This window comes from Rutidosis leptorrhynchoides, chromosome 2 (genome assembly GCF_046630445.1).
Source record: "Rutidosis leptorrhynchoides isolate AG116_Rl617_1_P2 chromosome 2, CSIRO_AGI_Rlap_v1, whole genome shotgun sequence".
NCBI classification, from domain to species: Eukaryota; Viridiplantae; Streptophyta; class Magnoliopsida; order Asterales; family Asteraceae; genus Rutidosis; species Rutidosis leptorrhynchoides.
The window spans coordinates 402,523,610-402,543,269 of NC_092334.1; the positions used below are offsets into that span (position 1 = coordinate 402,523,610).

A 19,660-nucleotide genomic window follows, 5' to 3' on the forward strand; every position below is an offset into this window, starting at 1 on the left:
TTTTTCCCCAATAACCGAATACTTTTGTCTGTAAATACTGCATACCTGATTCCATCCATAAATCGAATTGATTCCCTATGAGTTCTAGTCTCAATAAGACTACTAATTCTTACTGTTCATATAGTATGATATGAATATACCACATCAATTCGTTATGTATGGATGATGAGATTTCATTGATACAGAGCTAATTCCAATAGACTTATTGGAGGGTCCTATTGGCGTGCATCCAGTAGGAATTGAACCTACAAATTCGCCAATTATGAGTTGGGTGCTTTAACCATTCAGCCATGAATGCTTAGCGGGTCATAGTGCCTAAACCCAAAACCTCAAACCCTAAACTCTAAACCTTTCATGTTAAAAACTCAATCTAAATCCTAAATCTAAACCCTAAATCTAAACCCTAAACCCTAAATTTCTAAACCCTAATATTTAAACCCTATAAACCCTAATATCTAAACCCTAATATCTAAAACAACAACATACGCTCGAAAAACACAATAATTGTTATATATTACTTCTTCGAGCGTTTTTCCGTCAAAATAAAAACACTTATCACAAAGTGTCTTTATTAAATGTTCATATTTTCATCCAATCTATAATGTTGGTGAACAAAGTTTTTTAAAAAAACGAAAAAAAAAAGTTTTGCTTTCCCCCGCTTCCCCTCAATTGGTTACTTCTCCCTTGGTCCTACCACTATATATATATATATATATATATATATATATATATATATATATATATATATATATATATATATATATATATATATATATATATATATATATATATATATATATATATATATAAAATATAATTATTATTATTTTCTCCCTCTTTAGCGTGTTTTGCATTTATGAAATTATCTAAACTTGTTTATATTCACGTAACTGGTCAATCATGCATCTTTTCATAAAGAAAATATGAACGTTGAACGATAAACAATGAAATTGAAGTGTTTCAAATTCTTAAGGTTCGAGTTTTTGATTTCGTAAAGTAAGTAAACAACTTGTAAAGATGTAGAGATAGGAGAATGATTTCCTTATGTTTAATTACTATGGTGCTAACCTTTTTTTTTTTTTTTGTGATTTAAATGTTTTAATCAGGGCCGGTCTCGAGAATGAAAATTTGAATGTCTTGTATGAACCGAGAAAAGGGCCTTTAAACCCTAACGAATAATATAATCTAATTAAAAAATGACAATTAACGTCATATTAATCGTTAAAGATTTGTTAAAGATTATTATTGTTACTTTATTCAATGAATCAATTTGTTAATTGAAATAACGTGGCTCTCGCACTTCGTTATATTCTTCTATGGCTAATTTGGGGTTGGAGAAACAAGTTGGTGCACAGAGAGATCGAGAAAAGACTGTCAACTTTAAGGGAAGAAGTATCAGTCTATCTTCGGGTGTTTTCGTATTTGTGGTTAACAAACAGAAGGAACTGATTTGGTTAAAGGAGAATTCGACACTTGCAAAAATAGTCCATATAAGTTAGTACACTAGTATAATATAATGATGTGGTGATGTGGTGGGTCTAGCTTAATGTAACAGTCCAACATTGTACTTTTTTTGTATTCAAAGGTTGAGTAAATATGGCTTTCTAAAAAATTTAATAATCCACGAGACTATATATAACAATGTGTTAAATTCGGGGCTGTTCACGAGATACGCTAACGTTTTTTATCCCATATCGGCGGGGAACTAAACAAAACTACCCTATAAATATAAAAGCTCTGGGTTTATTTCGTTAATAAAGTAGAAAAATTGAATTTATTACATTGGGCTTTACCTTTTTACACTTCTAAAAGTCTTGACAATTGGGCTTAGTAATTTTTGTGATAAATAAATATATTAGGTCCTGAGCAATTGTACATGTTTGGTTTTAATTTATCTAATTAAACGAAGATGTTTTTCTCTTTAGGACTAAGGTATTGTTTGTTTTTCGCACATATTCCCGAAGAGGGAATATATAACTACAAGTACGGGTAGGTATGTCATACTAGTCGGGTAGTTTGCCAATTGATTGCTCTCCGGTCAAGGGACCATGCAAACTCGGATCATGATCGAAGAACCGTCGGGTGGCCTTAGAATCAATATTCGAATCCAAGATTCTTTTGACCCAACTCTATTGTCATTGCCTGTAGGGCTCACGTGTAATCACTACCTATAGGGGTTACATTTATAGAGCTATATTGCTGAGCTAATTTATAGCCAACGACATAATGGCCAACGACTTGAAGGCAAGAAGGTTGAAGGTTAAAGGTTGAAGGCTGAAGGATGAAGTTTGAAGGGTGGAGGCTGGAGAATAGAGGGAGAAAGTCTAGAAAGAGAAGTGTGTGTGATAGAGAAAAAGCATAGGATCTTGAATGAATTCAAAATGAGGTGGGGAACCCCTCTATTTATAAGCAAAACTTGGTCTTGTAAGGAAGGCCCATGAGCTTAAACCATGGAAAGCCCAATATGTGTGTATATTAGGATATGCACAATTAAGTCCCCCCACTTTGATATAATATGTATGTTAATACATATCATATGAAACTAAATTGTGTTCAAATAAACATCTGAATAATACAAACTTGAGTGTGCAGTCTTTAAAGAATCTTGCGATTTGCTGATTTTTGCGTTTAATGTTTAATGTAATTGTTTCTTATGAATTTTGGATTTTCGTATCTCAAATGAGTAAGATCATTAGTACTTTGTGATTTATGCCAAAGCATTATTTGCTAGATGCTAAGTCGAAAGAACTCGTTCTTGCTTATTATAATGTTGACATCTGTGGATCTAACTACGAGATATGCTGGCAGTGCACAATCTTAACTATTGCCAAATGCTTCTGGTCTATTCTCCCCTTTCATGTTTTATCTTTTTGTCAGGGAGGACCTCTGCCAATGGGACCTAGAAAGCATCCCTTACGCGGACAGGATTAGGCTTACACAAAATTGGTCGACGATCCAACCGTTAGGCTTAAAGAAGGACTTATGCAATTGAGAGTTGAATATTATCCGTTGCACAGGCAAGAATGACATAATGTTTATATATTATCTGGATATATCTGGGTGCTAGTGTAACACCCCGTCAAAATCCATTAACGGAGATGTTAACTCTAGTCCCAATGCATGGCTTGACTTCTATGTAACAAGCAAATTCTACAGCGGAAGCAATTAATACCCGAGATAAACATGCAAAATGGGTCAACAATAATGTTGAGTGAATCTACAGGTTTAAGTAAATAATACAGTATGTTTAAGAAACGATTTTCAGAAAAATGTTTATCAACATAAGACCACCAAGGTTTAATATCAAAAGTTTGCAGACAGCAAATGTCAAGTTTTAAACTGTTTGTAAACAACGATGTCAAGTTTCAACTGTGTATGAGATCAAAAATATTTTGTTTCTCTTGCTTGTAAAACACAAGTTTAAGTAACCAAATGTAATGTATGAGACCACGAAGGTTTCATATCAAAAGTTTGTAGACAGCACTGTGTCCTGTTTCAAATGTTTGTAGACAATACCATGTCAAGTTTCAAATGTTTGTAAACCACATGTTTGAAGTAACATAAAGCAGAGTCTGAAAAATAGTATTCAAAGTAATAATTCTTTGTTTTAGACAACGAGGTTTTTTACGTACAACCCAAGTGTTGCAAAAGTATATACATCCTATGAGCACTTGAATACAAAGCTTAACACTACGAATAGTATAACAATACGCAATTTCCTTTACCCCATCTAAGTATACACTTGCCTTAGTGTACGTTATACGAAATAATAAGCACCGCAGTATGTAGGGTGAGGCTGTCAAACCTAACGAATCCGTCCCTATGATTCAAGTTATGGGATTTTTAGGCAACAACTCATATGTATAAAGATTTAGTACTCGTGTCTAAAGCATAAAATATTTTAAAAATCAGCATGCTATCTCATCCCAAAAATATAAGTGAAAATGGGACTGTAGACTCACTTTGTGTGAACGGTAATTGATAGTCAAAAGCAGTAAGTAAACCGAATGATTACTCTATCGTAACGCAGCCTAATCATTTAGATTGTTCTAGTAATTTTATAATACCACACCATGTTATTCCATAGTGTACATGTCTTATAGCTCAGACCGACTCGGTAAGGTTCTAAAAGTCAACACATAGTCAAAACAGTTCATGCAAGTTAACAAAAGTCAAACTTGGTCAAAGTGGTCAACCAAAGTCAAAAACCTTAGTAAGTTATGTAATCTTGGTCAATGAGTCAACCTTAGGTTAAATAACAAGTTTTAGATCACAATTTATCATTTACGTGTTTACTAGTTATCGTGTCGTTTCACGTTCATGTAAGTCATGCAAATCAACACGCATAAATCATAACTCATAAATCATGGCAATGTGGTTCACTCCAGATCAAAAGAACATATTATAATCTTTCTAAAAATCTAACCATTCCTTCAAATGATTTCTATAACTCATGTTACAAATGATTTTCACCAAGTCAGTTTCTGCACGCGCAACCATTTTTTTTATTTATCATTTATTCTAGAAAAATTCATTAGACACATGGACAGTGGGATATAGTCGTTAACATCCCAAAGTTTAAGTAGTCAACATATCTAAGCTTTTTTTGTAGTCAATTGATAGTTTTGCAAAGGAAATCTGACGTTCTGATTTGGACAGAATCCAGACACATCGTTTTAGGACACATGTAGCACACAAAGTATCATGTTTCACATGTTGACATACCAATGTAATATGCTTCTTAACATCTAAATATCAACACAACATAAGGAAAATTCTCCAATCAACTTCTAGTTCATGTTAGACCAAATTTTGTGCATACGAGACATATTTAACTCTATTCAGATAGTTATTTTCGAACGCGATTATCCAGACATCTAGGAACAATTAGCATACATATACATATTCTATATGAAAAGTGAAGTAATAATCATGTACTTTTCAGAAATCAAAAGCTTATATTCCAGAAATTAAGTTAAATTAGTCGTTTGCATTAGTTTTAAGTGTTGATCAACAAAAGTAATCGCAAACAATCAAACTAGCATAACATGAGCATTACGAATCCAATTTGCATGAATATTAAGTCTAACTTGAGTGATTTTTAATTATCTTTCAGTTGATAAAAATTTCACATTCTCAATCAATAAGTATTTAATTCAGAAAATTCGTATTCAATGCATAATCATGTAAAAACTTCAATTAAGCATAACAGAGCAATTTTAAACGAAATTGAGTGTTTCTTGCGAGCAAACTTATTAATTTTTCGAGAGATTTCCATCAGATACATATTACCTACTGATTTCATGTCATACATATAGTTTAGATCAGTTTCAAAAACGAATTTTATACAAAACATATAAACAACAAAATCTAGCAATCAATAACACACAATTGGTCATGGATTGAGCTATTACAACATTCACTATGTATAATTGATTGAAAAATAAAAATTAAAACTTAGGGTTTTGAGTTTTATACCTTTAGATATCAAATTACTTATATCAATGCGTAGATAATGATGAGTACAACAACTTTCGTGTTGAGTGTAGGAGCAAACAAGCAATTTTTTGAAGGTGATCTATGGTGGTGATGATTTCGGTCGACAAAGGGAGAGGGAGGAAAGAAAAACCGATCCACTTTAGGGTTATGGAAAAAAATAGAAGTTACCTTAAAAACGTTCATATGAGGAAAAGGCTAGAAAGATGCAAATAGCTTCCAGTCGAGCTATAGGCGCAAAAACCTCATCATAGTTCAGATCTGGTATTTGCTGATATCCTTTAACCACTAATATAGCTTTGTTCCGAATGACAACCCCCTGATCATCTTTCTTATTTTTGAGCACCCACCGCAGTTCATAGGTTTTACAACCATGAGATGGATTTACTAGCTTACACACACCCAAATGCTTAAATTGAAGAAGTTCTTCCTACATAGCATTTACCAATGTTCATCTTTCAATGCATCTTTTACCTCTTCTAGTTTGATCTTAGAAACAAAACACGAGTGTGCGTGTCATGTAGTTGCACTTGTCTTATTTAGATTCTTGTAGAAAGCTCTAACAACATTTGCACTCACATATGCCCGACTGTCTTTTGCTGAAGTCTCACTTAAGTGAGCACCTGATACACACTTTGGATCTACCACGAAATCGTCAAAGCGTGATATCACTCCAAAAGTCATATTTTTACTAGTGATATCACCCATATTTTAATCCTAATATTAAAAAATATGCTTTAAACATGAAAAAATCCACAACATTTGTTATTTAGGGTGTAAAATGTTGAAAACTCTAAAAATTGTTCAAATTAGGGGTTTTAACCGGTTTTTCAGTGTATTTTATCTGCAAGAGGTAGATCCTACTTACTTAACCTATTTTAGGGATTAAAGTAATCATGAAATCAAAGAAAAAACCTTGGAGTATTGATCCACAGATCTTAACTGAAGAAATAAAGGAAAAGCAGCAATTAGGGTTTCCAAAAACCCCGATTCAGGATTCAATCGGGAAGCTCAGTTCCGGAGCTCAAGAAGACTATCCAACCTTGGAAGCACTCAATTACTAGTATTAATGAAGATATATCAAGAATATGGAGGCTTCGAATATACTTGTGCAAAGATCAAGAAATTCCAAGACTTACACCTAAAACACACGCTGAAAACACACATTTAACCCTAATCACTCTGAAACTCAAAGAAAACAACATTGAGTGATTTAGGGACTTGTGTAACATCATGTGGAAGTCTAAGGGACTTAAATATAAAGCATCTACCCAAATACAAGTTCCGGTTGACACCCAAAAGACTGCAGCTACCAGCTAACATCCGTAAAACCCACCAAATGACAACTGGAGACATGGGCCACCAAAATGGCAACCCAGAGCCCCAAAATGGAGACCCAGACACAAGGGGTCCACCTTGTTTAATTATTTTATACAACTGGTGACTCGTAGAATGCAACTGGCAACTCGGTTGCTACAACTGATGACCCGTTTAGAATCTAGTTACTTAACGGGCGACTCGTTTACTCAAACCGGCGAACCAGTTACTCAAAGTGGAGACCCAGGCCACTCAACTAGTGACCCAGGGATCACAAGTATTACAAATGGTGACCCACCCTTCGTAACTAGCGACTAGCTTTGCCTATAAATAGAAACGTGTCCAGTTGATTCACACACACTTCTGCAGAGACAATTCAATCTGTATACCCTTCCATTTCCACTTTGTACCCCTAAAACACTCTCAATATGTAGTTTTTAATAGTAAGTAGCTAGGCTATGGAGGAAGAAGCCTGTAATAGTTTAGAAGAGTTGTCGGAGTCTAATCAAGCATAAAATGGTCCAAGGGGTTCGGTTCATGCGAGATCAACAGTAACGGAGGATTTAAGGGTTCCTTGAGTTTAACTCCCCGGTCTGGAGTACCGTGACTAACCCTCTTACGTGATGATGATATCAGAAAGGATGGTTAAACATGACCCACTATCATTCGCGTTAGTCGGAATTGATGTCTCAAGGGTGGTGTTAGGATTTATGTTGTGTAAATGTTACCTGAAACCGCAAAGAGTATTAAACAGCTATTCTAGTCGCGCAGGTTAGCTGGAGTGCTGAATGTGGTTGAGAGTGATTTTTGGGTGAAGATGGAATATGATTCCTTAAATCTGTTGTTTGTGGCTCAAGTTGCATCTATTTATACATGTAAGCTTTTGTCCCTTAGTGCCACGTAGGGGGACAAAAGTACATGCTAGTACCACGTTGTATTATCTTTGTCATTTTATTCCAAAAAGCTATGCAAGTACTGCCATTGTTTTAGTGCTATCCCCTTTATACACTGATGTCCTTTTATGGTCATCCTGTGATGTCAGGATCGTACCATCCTGCCACAGGCGTCCTTTCTTCTTTTGTGTCGTCATGGTCCATTTTTAGCCTAGTGATATGCCATAAACATGGCGCCATGTTTAAACTGTGCGGTCAATGTTACGAGGCGTTTTATTGAGGCATAATCAGGTGACGCACAAGCAAGCGCGTAGACATGGTCTTGCGCGATTATAAAAGGCAATGCGCGCCATTTTGTTATTGCGCAATAGATGTGCAACTATGCGCATCATTAATTTCCCCCAGTTCTATATTACGCACTATTTATTGCGCGTGATGTAGAACTCTAATTATAACATACAGTGCGCTCAAAAGGTGCATTTAATGCTAGGGTGGTTTTTACGGCTTGTCAATCTGGCAGGCATGGGAGACTGTCAACTCAAACATCACCCTTGCAGGTTCACTATTGCCTGTCAATTTTACCTCTGCTGGATTTGCGACACGTGTATGGCTGTGACGCGTTTTCCTTTCTTCCACGTTTCCCATTCAAAATTTTTCCTATAAATACACCATTAACTTCTTCATAAAATCTTATACCGCCTATATACCTCTTCTCATTCCTTCCTCTGTGCAATCTATCTAACGTTTTTTCAACTTTGTTCCCTTGCTTCTTTTACGATCATCAGGTTAGAGCTTTCTCTCCTTCCTTTCTTTTTTATACAAAAATGTCATGTCTTCTTCTACCTCTGTTACTTAAAGTAAGAACGTCGATGAGATCTCTTCTGTGATCACTCGCCAGGATCTAGAGGAGATCATGGAGGATTATCCTCCTCTTCGCGCTTTAAACCCTATTCCCCCTAGTCATAGGCATCGTGTCAATGATCCTCCTGCCAATAAACTTGCTATATACTCGAAGGTGATGCAATATGGCAACCTTCGCTATCCACCTACCCAATTCTTCTTATCTGTTCTTCACCACTTCTGCATTGACGCTGGGTAGCTCCACCCATATAGCGCGTGTAAAATATCTCTCTTCGACATGTGGTGTAGGGCGCGAAACTTTGCCCTTATAATAAACCTGTTTAGGAATGTCTATTCTTACCAGCTACATGAGAATGGCTGGTTCACATTTAGAGAGCGCGTGAAGTTTGCTCAGCGTACGAAGGCTGGTATGCGCGAAAAGTGGAATAATTCTTTCTTCTACTTCGACAACTCTTTTATCCCCAATTCTGGCATAAATGCGCGCGCGTGGCACTCTAATGTCAACAAGGACTTGAACGAGAAGCCCACCATGACATTCGACGAAGAGCGCATATTCAATATTTGTAAGGGCAAGCAACTCTCGGTACGCACATACGCGACCGGCATCTTGTGTGTTAGTCAAGTATGTACTCATCCCGTCGTCGCACCAGTGCTGATGTACTGCGGGCAGGGTATGCCAGATAGTCCACGTTATTCTTGTTGCTTGTAATTTAGCTTTTCATTTACTGCGCATACTAACTTTATTTTGTGTGTGTTTTGTAGTCATGCCTATCCTTACCATGCTCGATAATGAGGATCTCGAAGAGATTACTGCCGCCCACGGAGGCGGGGAGATGGAGGGGGCCCAGACTGAGGGAGATGCTATCCCTACCACCAGCGTGGAGGCCCATGTTACTCCTATTGGCGCCGAGTCGCACGCGCCTGAGGAGGGCGCTCATTATGAGGAGAAGGGGGTTCCACACACATAAGTGGAGTCCAACGATCACGATACTAGGGTTCCTACTCCTGTTGTAAGCCAGTAGAACCCGGATGATCAAGGTGCTTCTTCTCATAAGAAGAAGAAGCGCAAGCATGCAGATAAGGGTGAGGATAAGTCCCACAAGAATAAGAAGAAAGCTGGTAAGCGCACTTCTCTTTATGACCTTCAATTAGTTTTTTGTGTCACATGTTCTAACACATAGTCATTTATCTTTTGTTCCGTAGATGGTGGCGAGGGCCCTCATCCAGAGGTGCTTCTGGAATTCAGCAAGCTGCATGAGTTCCTGGATGTGCCATTTGGCCCTGCCATGTTACATCTGAAATTTTTGATGGACTACACTCCAACGAGTGTGCTGAGGTTCCTCAAGATGGAGAATCCGGAGGCAGACCTGTTCATGGACGTGCATACGTTGCTCACCACCTTTCTGTGCGACGTCTGTAGGATCAAAGACAAATATGCTCTGCTGAAGGGTGAGTACAGCTCGGGGCAGGAGGCCTTGAGTGTGCAGGAGGCTCGTAATCGCCTTAACGATCTTCACGAAGAGGTGGAGGCAGCGCCTGATGCGCGAGCTGGAGCCGAGGCTGCTGTTGTGCAAGCGTCTTTTGAAAAGGAGGCGTTTGCCAAGGAACTTGAGTTGGTCAAGGGGGAGAGGGACCAAATAAAAATCAATGAAAAGCCCTCTTGACCACCAATGCTGATCTCCATAAAGGTGCAAAACAGCATTCCGAGCATCTCAATGAATTGGATGGAATGCGCAAGTACGCTTGGGACTAATTCACAACTCTGAAGCTCGGGCTTTTTGAGTTAGTTACGCATGCTTGCAATTCTCTTGGCATGAATGATGCATACAATAGGGTTGCGCGGGCCATGAAGGCGGCTGATAGGTGCAGGTTTTGGGAGTTTCTAAAGAAGCATATTCAGCTTCCCACTGACCTGCCACCTATCGTGGCCAAGAAAATTCCTTTTGGCGCTGTTGAGGAGGAGAAAGCTGTTGTGCTAGCGCTAGAGCACGTAAATGTGCCCAACCTTGTCACCATGACTCAAAGCACAAAGGCTACTACCGAGCAGCTGTTGAATGTTGTTTTGTAATTTTTATATTTATGTATTGTACGCGCATCGTGCTTTTTGTAATGAACATTTATGAAATAAAAATCATGTTCTTTGTACACAATCGCGCTATTTACTTTTATTGCTTATGTTCAATCGTTGCATATGCATAATACCGGGCTTAGAATAGTACTTATAAACTATGATGACACCAATTGTGCGTATATTAACTTCATCGTTTCAAGCACGTTATGTGTGTGGCTTAAATAAGTTAAATTTGTTAATCGTATATCATACTCAAGGCATGTCAGCGCGTAGTTTATCATATATGCTGTTGTGCACACAACATAGACTTAAACTACACACCCTAATAGCTGCACATCGAGAGCCTTCTAAGTGCGCCAACACTTAAGATTGAGGTCAAGGGCGACCAACCCTATCGCTTATAGTCATGACTTGCATTTATCGTATTCTGCGCGGGTGTGGTTAGGACAAACCAATGTTCGTCGCCTTCCGTTAATAATATCTAGCTTGTCGCGAAACAAGCTTTTGCCGCGCAGGGTTGGAGAAAAAACCCCTTCAAAGTCAGGAGTGCGCGGGGTATTCGTGATCGTGAGCACCAGTCTAAGTTAAAGAACTACTTTACATTATACATGGCACAAACATATTCGCAGACAATATCTTGGAAAATTAATAAAACATAGGCGCATTGCCAAGATTAATCATAATAGTTTATCTGCTAACGTAGTTACACGACGAATTTCTTCTTGGAACCACATATTAAAACATGACTAAAATTACAAAGACCCTAAACGCGTCCTTACACTAGTTTTGCGCAATTTCATGGCTAAATGCCGCAATTTCCATCATCCTTTGCTCCTGTTGTCGAGTTGTTCTCTTCTTCTTTTCCAACTCCCATTGCCTAGTTTCTGGGGACCTGTTTAGACCAGTTCAATGTTTTATGTAAATCAACGAATGCCCGTGAATATGCGTTAAGTGCATTAAAGTGTGTGTATTATGTTTCGGATTGTACAAGATTGTGCTCATTTAAATTAGGTAAGCGCACTGAACTGTTCGTGCATTTAAGCATCTATTCAGATCAAGTAACAATCTTATAATTGTGAAGTCAATAATTAATAAAATACCTGATTGTGACTCCTTTATGATGATTTTGACATCATCGTTGCAATTCCAGCTTTTGTGGGAAACCTAAGCAAACCATGCGCGATGGAGAGCACTGCCTCAAACTTCTGCAACGACGGGTATCCCAACAGCGCATCATAATCTGATGTTGCACGCAAGATACTAAACTTCACTTTCTCAATTCGCTTTTCACCCAATTATTGTCATCCTCGAGCTGCAGTTCGACCACCAAGGTTCTCAGGGTCAGCAACGGATCGTCGGAGAGCCCTTGGAACCTATCTTTCGACAGCTTCAAGTTAAGTTTGAGTTTCCATGAAAGTTTCCTGTAGTAACGCTCAAACAAGATATCGGTTCTGCTACCAGTGTCTACGCAAAGGTGTTTGATCTTCGGTCTCACCTCGGGAAAATATCCACTGACTACGATGAGGTTGCTCTTGGCTCCTTGAACTTCTTTGGGTGAAAATGGGACCTTAAAGTATTCCCCAGAGTGCGCAGGTCTTGTCTTCGTGGTAGTATGTTCTTTTGTGACAACGTAGATCACCTTATCTCGTCCCTTTTCCTTGTCTCCATCATAATCTTCCTTGCATGATCGTTCCTTAGGCTCCTTTAAATGATGAAGCTCACTTCGCTTCAAGCATGCCACCACCTTATCCGTCAACCCTTTGCATCTATTAGTCTCATGCCCATAATCATCATGAAAGTCACAGAATTTAGATTTTTCACTCCTTGCGTATTCTGACATGCGCACAGGCCTTCTAAAGGTCTGCGATATAGATATTGTCGCAAGAATTTCTTTGAGAGTTTTGCCAGGTTTTTGATGAGCGTTTGGTTATGTTCCCGATTCCTGTTTCGCTGGTTGTTGTTGTTGTAGTGGTCATGAGCGTGTCCGTGCCTGTTGTCATTATTGTACTGGTAAGAACCATTATCTTGGTATCCTCTATGAGATTTGTGCGAATTGTGCCCTCCCCTAGGTGAGTCATGGTCATCACGACGACCATGACTGTTTCCCTATCCTGAATACTGTATGGTGTATTCTACTGCACACAAATGTTCGTGCGCTTCTCTGATAGTTTCAGCTAGTGTGTCTGGTGGCCTTTTTCGCAGCTTTTGCCACAACTGTAAGTGACGCTCTCTATAGATTCTGTGAATGAATCTTGAAACCTTCTGTGATTCCGCAGATTGGGGATGCGCGCAACTTCTCGACTGTACCTTTCGATAAATAGTCCCATAGATTCTCTGCGTCCTTGTTTGATGTCATGACATTCGACATGAGTCCTCATAGATGCTCCAATGTTGTGAAAATTGAGCAAGAAGCGTTCTATCAAATCATGGTAAGAGATGATGAGCGGCGCAGGTAGGTTATTAAACCATTGACGCGCTATTCCCTCGAGGAGAGGAGGAAATTCTGCGCATTTGGTTTCATCAGCCCACCTTTTATTGCGAACGATGCCTTCATATTTCTGCAGGAAATCATCAGGATCAGAAAGTCCATCATAATATCCTAACGTAAGCAGCATCACAGGTAAGGTAGGGGCAACATAGTTAAGTATGTGAGACACAAACTTTTCAGAAGTGGGCGCAGTCTCAAAGTTAGGCTTAACACTGACTCCCTTCATTCCCGGTAATAGGTTCCTAATCATGAGCTCCGCCTTCCCTGGTTGCTAAAATTCTTTGAACATATCATCTGGTGCAGCCTTCATGAGCGAATAAATCATGTTAGCTTGGTTTTGGGCGCGCTCTTCAAGTGTTTGGGTGCTTGGCGCAGAATTTGACACTGCGTTGAGAGGCGTCTACTGAGAGAAATAAACTGTTGGGGTTGGGCGCATTTCTGTTGGCGGCGCCATCTGAAACAACCCTGAGCTCAGCTGAGTGCTTTGAATGTTCAATTCTTACATGTCAAAACCCATTTTTTGCAAAGCTTCTATCGCGCTAGCTGGCGTAGTGGGTGTGCGCGATTCAATACTCGAAAACTCGGCATTAGTACCATGAGTAGATAACCCGGAGGCGTTGATGTAGATGGGAATAGTTCCCACATATGTGATGTTCGCCGCCCACGGTATTGGTCGCCTAGTCTCAGAAGTTTTGAAACCTTATACCAGAGTCTTTGGTGAAGGAGGGAGGGTAGTTTTTGTTGGCGGGGCACTTGTGCCGCTGCTCGCCTGCATACTCACTGGCTTGGATACTCGTGGTGCTTGCGGTCATGCCGAAACTGCCTTTGAAACCTCCGGTTGACTCGTCATTTCCTCGCGCTATGCTTCGAATCACTTGGGACTGAAACACACACAAAAAGAAATGTTTGAAGGTAAAGAACTTTAAGGAAAAAAGATTTTAATAAAACCTTTTAACTTAGAGTCCCACGGATGGCGCCATTTGATCAAGCATAAAATGGTCCAAGGGGTACGGTTCATGCGAGATCAACAGTAAAGGAGGATTTAAGGGTTCCTTGAGTTTAACTCTCCGGTCCGGAGTACCGCGAGTAACCCTTTTACGAAATGATGATCTCAGAATGGGTGGTTAAACATGACCCACCATCATTCGGGTTAGCTGGAATTGATGGCTCAAGGGCGGTGTTAGGATTTATGTTGTGCAAACGTTACTTGAAACTGCAAAGTTTATTGAAGAGCTATTCTGGTCGCGCATGTTAGGTGGAGTGATGAATGTGGTTGAGAGTGATTTCTTGGTGAAGATGGAATATGATTCCTTAATTCTGTTGTATGTGGCTTAAGTTGCATCTATTTATAGATGTAAGCTTTTGTCCCTTAGTGCCACGTAGGGGACAAAAGGACATGCTGGTGCCACGTTGTATTGTCTTCGTCCTTTTATTCCAAAAAGCTGTGCAAGTACTGCCATTATTTTAGTGCTGTCCCCTTTATACCCTGTTGTCCTTTTATGGTCGTCCTGCGATGTCAGGATCGTACCGTCTTGCCACATGTGTCCTTTCTTCTTTTGTGTCGTCTTGGTCCATTTTTAGCCTAGTGCTATGCCATAAACATGACGCCATGTTTAAACTGTGCGGCAAATATTGCGAGGCATTTTATTGAGGCATAATCAGGTGGCACGCAAGCAAGCGCGTAGACACGATTTTGCGCGATTATAAAAGGAATGCACACCACTTTGTTATTGCGCAATAGATGTGAAGCTATGTGCATCATTAGAGTCTCTGCCTGTAATTCAAGACTATCACTTGCTCAGTAATAAAATTATGTTAATTGATATAAAAGTGGATTTAAACATGTTTATTACTTAATTTCTTTATGTATTTGTTGTGATCAAATTCGTAAAACGGTATGCTGTTATATATATATATATATATATATATATATATATATATATATATATATATATATATATATATATATATATATATATATATATATATATATATATATATATATATAGGAGCAGGATCAATGGGGAAGTAACCAATAGGGGGGAAGCAAAATTTTTATTTTTTCGTTTTTTTTGGAATTTTTTTTTCAGGCATCAAGATCACACGAAAATATGAACATTTAGAAAAGACATTTCGTGATGAATGTTATTATTTAGGCGGGAAAAAGATCGGAAAAAATAACATTCAAGATAATATTGTTCGTGAAGAATGTTAACGTTTTTTTTCTTCATGTTTTGTGAAGTAAAATTTAGCCCGATTTAGAGTTTAGGGTTTAGGGTTTAGGGTTTGGTGACCGTTCGTGTTAAAAACTCAATCTAAATTCTAAATCTAAACCCTAAATCTAAACCCTAAACCCTAAATTTCTAAACCCTAATATCTAAACCCTATAAAACCTAATATCTAAACCCTAATATCTAAAACCTCAACATACGCTCGAAAAACACGATAATTGTTATATATTAGTTCTTCGAGCGTTTTCCCGCCAAAATAAAAACATTTATCACAAAGTGTCTTTATTAAATGTTCATATTTTCATCCAATCTATAATGTTCGTGAACAAAGTTTTTTCAAAAAAAAAAAAAATTGCTTCCCCCCGCTTTCCCCCGATTGGTTACTTCCCTCTTGATCCTACCACTATATATATATATATATATATATATATATATATATATATATATATATATATATATATATATATATATATATATATATATATATATATATACACACACACACTAGTGAAATGACACGTGGAACCACATGTTTGTTTAAACGAAATAGTTTAATCATATGTTCTAGGTATTAAGTGAACGTAAATGCTAAAGTCATTTAGTTTAATGACCCGTGGAACCACAGATTCCAACTAAGAAACCCGTCAGCTGAATATTTCATCAAATACCTAAAGTGCATCATGTAAATAAATGTAACAAACCTTTCTTTCAACCTTACTCAGTATACAAATGTAAACTTATAAAAACTAGTCAAGAATAAATTAGCAAAATTGTGAAGTACGAACGACTTTTGAAAGAAAATTGAAGCATGAATATGATACATATAACTGAAAGTCACTAAATGACCGGATTTTTTTTTATTTCAAATTTTACTTAAACAGAAGAGAAGAAGTACTTGCATAAGAATGGAGCACTCAAAATGTCTTCAAAGAATCTGTAGGGAAACATAAAACGAACACACAAAATCAATTTTGAAATGATCTTGGACTTTCACAAAACTTACACCAACTGCAACCAAAAATGATCAATTTTTGCTATTAAATCAATCAAAAGACCATCCAAGATTGAAAATAAAATTATATTAAAGAACATATTCGTATCAATAACTAAACCTGAAACTTTCAAAATCAAGCAAAACAAACACTCAGAATCAGTCAAATAGAACCCTTAACTAAAAATATGTTAGCGACATACATGAGGAGTAAACCAATTATATTGGCCACCTTTAAGTTTGCAGCGTTGACTTGACAAACTTAAAGTCCATAAATGTTCTTTACCTTGATCCCATAGCCATGTTGTTTAAATCACTTTACCCCAGACTGATTTAGATATTGCTAGCTATATTTGGAACAAACTCCATTTGGTATTAGGTTGTCAGTTCATAAATCATCAAGATATGACACTTATCAATTACAATAAGCATATATAAATGAACTACATTTATGTAAATAAAAAATAGAACTGGAATAATTTAAAAGGTATACTATTAGAAACACAACCATGACTAACCACAACGCCTTTGAAGATTCCATGTCCTATGCTTGAATACATCAACAGCTTGGAGTAATAGTCATTATTAGGTTGGACTGTTTCACATTAAGATACATGTAGCAAACTTTTAATCATCGGTAAAATTAAACATTCAAATTCAACAATTTAATAGTACCAGAAAATGTAAGTTTCTTTGATTTCCTTATCCAAGTCTCATATTCTGCTTAAATACCAAAATTTAACTTTGTCATTTTAACGAAAATCTGATGTGCATCCAAATAGATGCATATCTTTTGCATTGGCGAACAACATTATAACATTTCTAATACATAAAAAAGTAACATACAGATGTAGGAAAGGAAGAAACCGAATTGTGATAAAAAAGAAGCAACAATTTGAGTTGCATATACCTGACCATGTAAAACCATGTAAAGATGATTACAAATCTAGAGACAAATCCTTGAGATAAAATTGAGAAATATGTAGAAAAAAAAGTAAGAACAAAAAAAAGTCAAATATATAATATCAAATCTATACAAATCACATACATGACGTTGAAGACGATGACGGTTGTTGCGATGGAGAAGGTTACATGCGGAGATAACGATGGTCATTGCAAAACTAAAGATAGTTATCATCCCCAAATTTGAAACCCTAAATTTTAAATGTTGTTGTTAGGGTTATGAAATTGACAGCAACTGTAGATGGCAGCAGCAGTGGTGGTGCATGTAGATGATGGTGGAGGCTATAAATGGAAACAGTGGTTTGTTGTGAGGGTTTTAAAATCAGATTTAGGAGTTGATTGATTTTGGTTAGAGTTCAAGAGAAAGAGAGAGAACTGGATAATCATTTTAAATTAGGGTTACACTTTAGACAATATAAACACGGGTTAAGAGAAAGAGAACTGTTTTTTTGTTTATTATTTTTTAAAAAATATATTTAATTAATGTTAATGACATCATCAAGATGGCTTATATTTTTTTCTTTTTATTTTTGATTTTTTTAATGAAGGAAAAAGCTTATTTATGATGTCATCATTTTAGGATTTTAATAGAAACTATATACATATAGGGTGAGGATCGAGAGATAACCAAAGGTGGTAGAGTACCGAGAGAACCAGCAGACTTACCTTCATCTGTATGCAGACTGACCTTCAATCTATGTGCATATTGACTCAATCTGCGTGCAAATTCAGCTTATTTTGTGTGCAGATTGATCGAACAGATGGAATCAACATATGACCTTCAATCTATGTACAGATTGAACTCAATCTGTGTACACATATTGAGTTCATCTACCAAATGCACCTACTCAATCTAATGTGCAGATTCTTAATCAATCGAATTAATATTTGAAATTGATGTTACCTTGTTCCAATAGCAGCGACTAGAAGATTTTGTGAAGGAATCAAGGTCTGAAAACAACTGAATTGTAAAAATCAAAGTTGCAGTTCATCTTCATCATTAGTTCACTGTTCATCATGAAATTAAGGAATTCGCTGATGATTTGGAGTATAATCCTTCAAGGAAGTTGACAATCACTGCCCTAGGATCTTGTTTCAATCGATTTTGACTTTCAATTTTATTATTTTTGATGTCTGGTAAATTCAGGTGGTGGTTCACAGGGTTCCCTCCTATGAAGAGTTCGCCCAAGATCACTTCACTATATATATATATATATATATATATATATATATATATATGTATATATATATATATATGTATATATATATATATATATATATATATATATATATATATATATATATATTAGTACTGTTGATTAACATCAGCCAATTTTGACTTCTATTTTGAAAACAACCCTTTTTAAGGCTTATATAATTTGTGGTTTCAAAACTTAAGTAATGAATGTTTTGCTTGAATGGCTGTGAGGTGGGTATTGATTCCTGTGCTTACCACGTTCAATTCTTGGATGGGGATTTTTTTCCCAAATCAAAATTTTTATGAAATCACTGAGTGATGATACACCTGTAATGCTTAATACACCTGTAATGTTCAATCTTTTTTCTTCCTTCATCATCAATTTTCTCTTTTTGCTATTTTTTTCCATCGATGATACGTGTGATGTGTTGAAAGTCTGTGCAGTTGTGCTTAGTTTATTCTTCAACTTTTAAATTTATAGAACCTTTTATTATTACACTTTAACACCCTAACGAGCAATAAAACCCAGTCAGATGTAGTATTTTAGGTTATCGTCCCAAGAGAGCGTATATGCGTTATAAGTTGTTTTATTCTATAGCTTAATTCTTATTAAAGAATTAAAGATATATTTTTATGTCTTTTATGGTATAGATTCTTATCTCTTAGGAAAGAGATGATTTAGTATCAATAAAATAACAAAATATAAAGCAAGAAATAAAGACTTAAAATAAACAATTATAAAAGAGAAGTGATTACAAGGACGTGTGAATCATAAGGGAAATATATTAATTATTTCATAACTTATATTAACAAATAGCAAGATAACAATCATAGACCAATCATTATCCCTAAAAGGTTAAGCTAAATGTCACATATCATTCATAAGATAGGACCTAAAACATACATTAACTAAGTGATGTTCATAGCTAATGTCTTCATTCATGGCATTCAAATAATCACATGATAAATATTACCTAAACCTAATGTGGATCCAAGGCAACATTTAATTAGACTGACAAATTATATAAGCTAATAAACTTAATCAGATCAACTCAAGTTACTAGCTGAAAGTTAATCTTTATCAGGTTCTCATAAAATTGACAATTAAACACACATAAACAAAGGTTCTTCGATTAAGCCTAACAAGAATG

The 19,660-nt window shown here is 36.7% G+C and overlaps 1 non-coding gene across 1 annotated transcript; it reads right to left on the reverse strand.

The window, feature by feature from the left end:
• Window positions 1-224: 224 nt before the first annotated feature.
• On the reverse strand, window positions 225-298 carry TRNAM-CAU (transfer RNA methionine (anticodon CAU)). Its single transcript has one exon. It is a non-coding gene; the product is annotated as a tRNA-Met (tRNA).
• Between the last annotated feature and the right edge of the window lie 19,362 nt (window positions 299-19,660).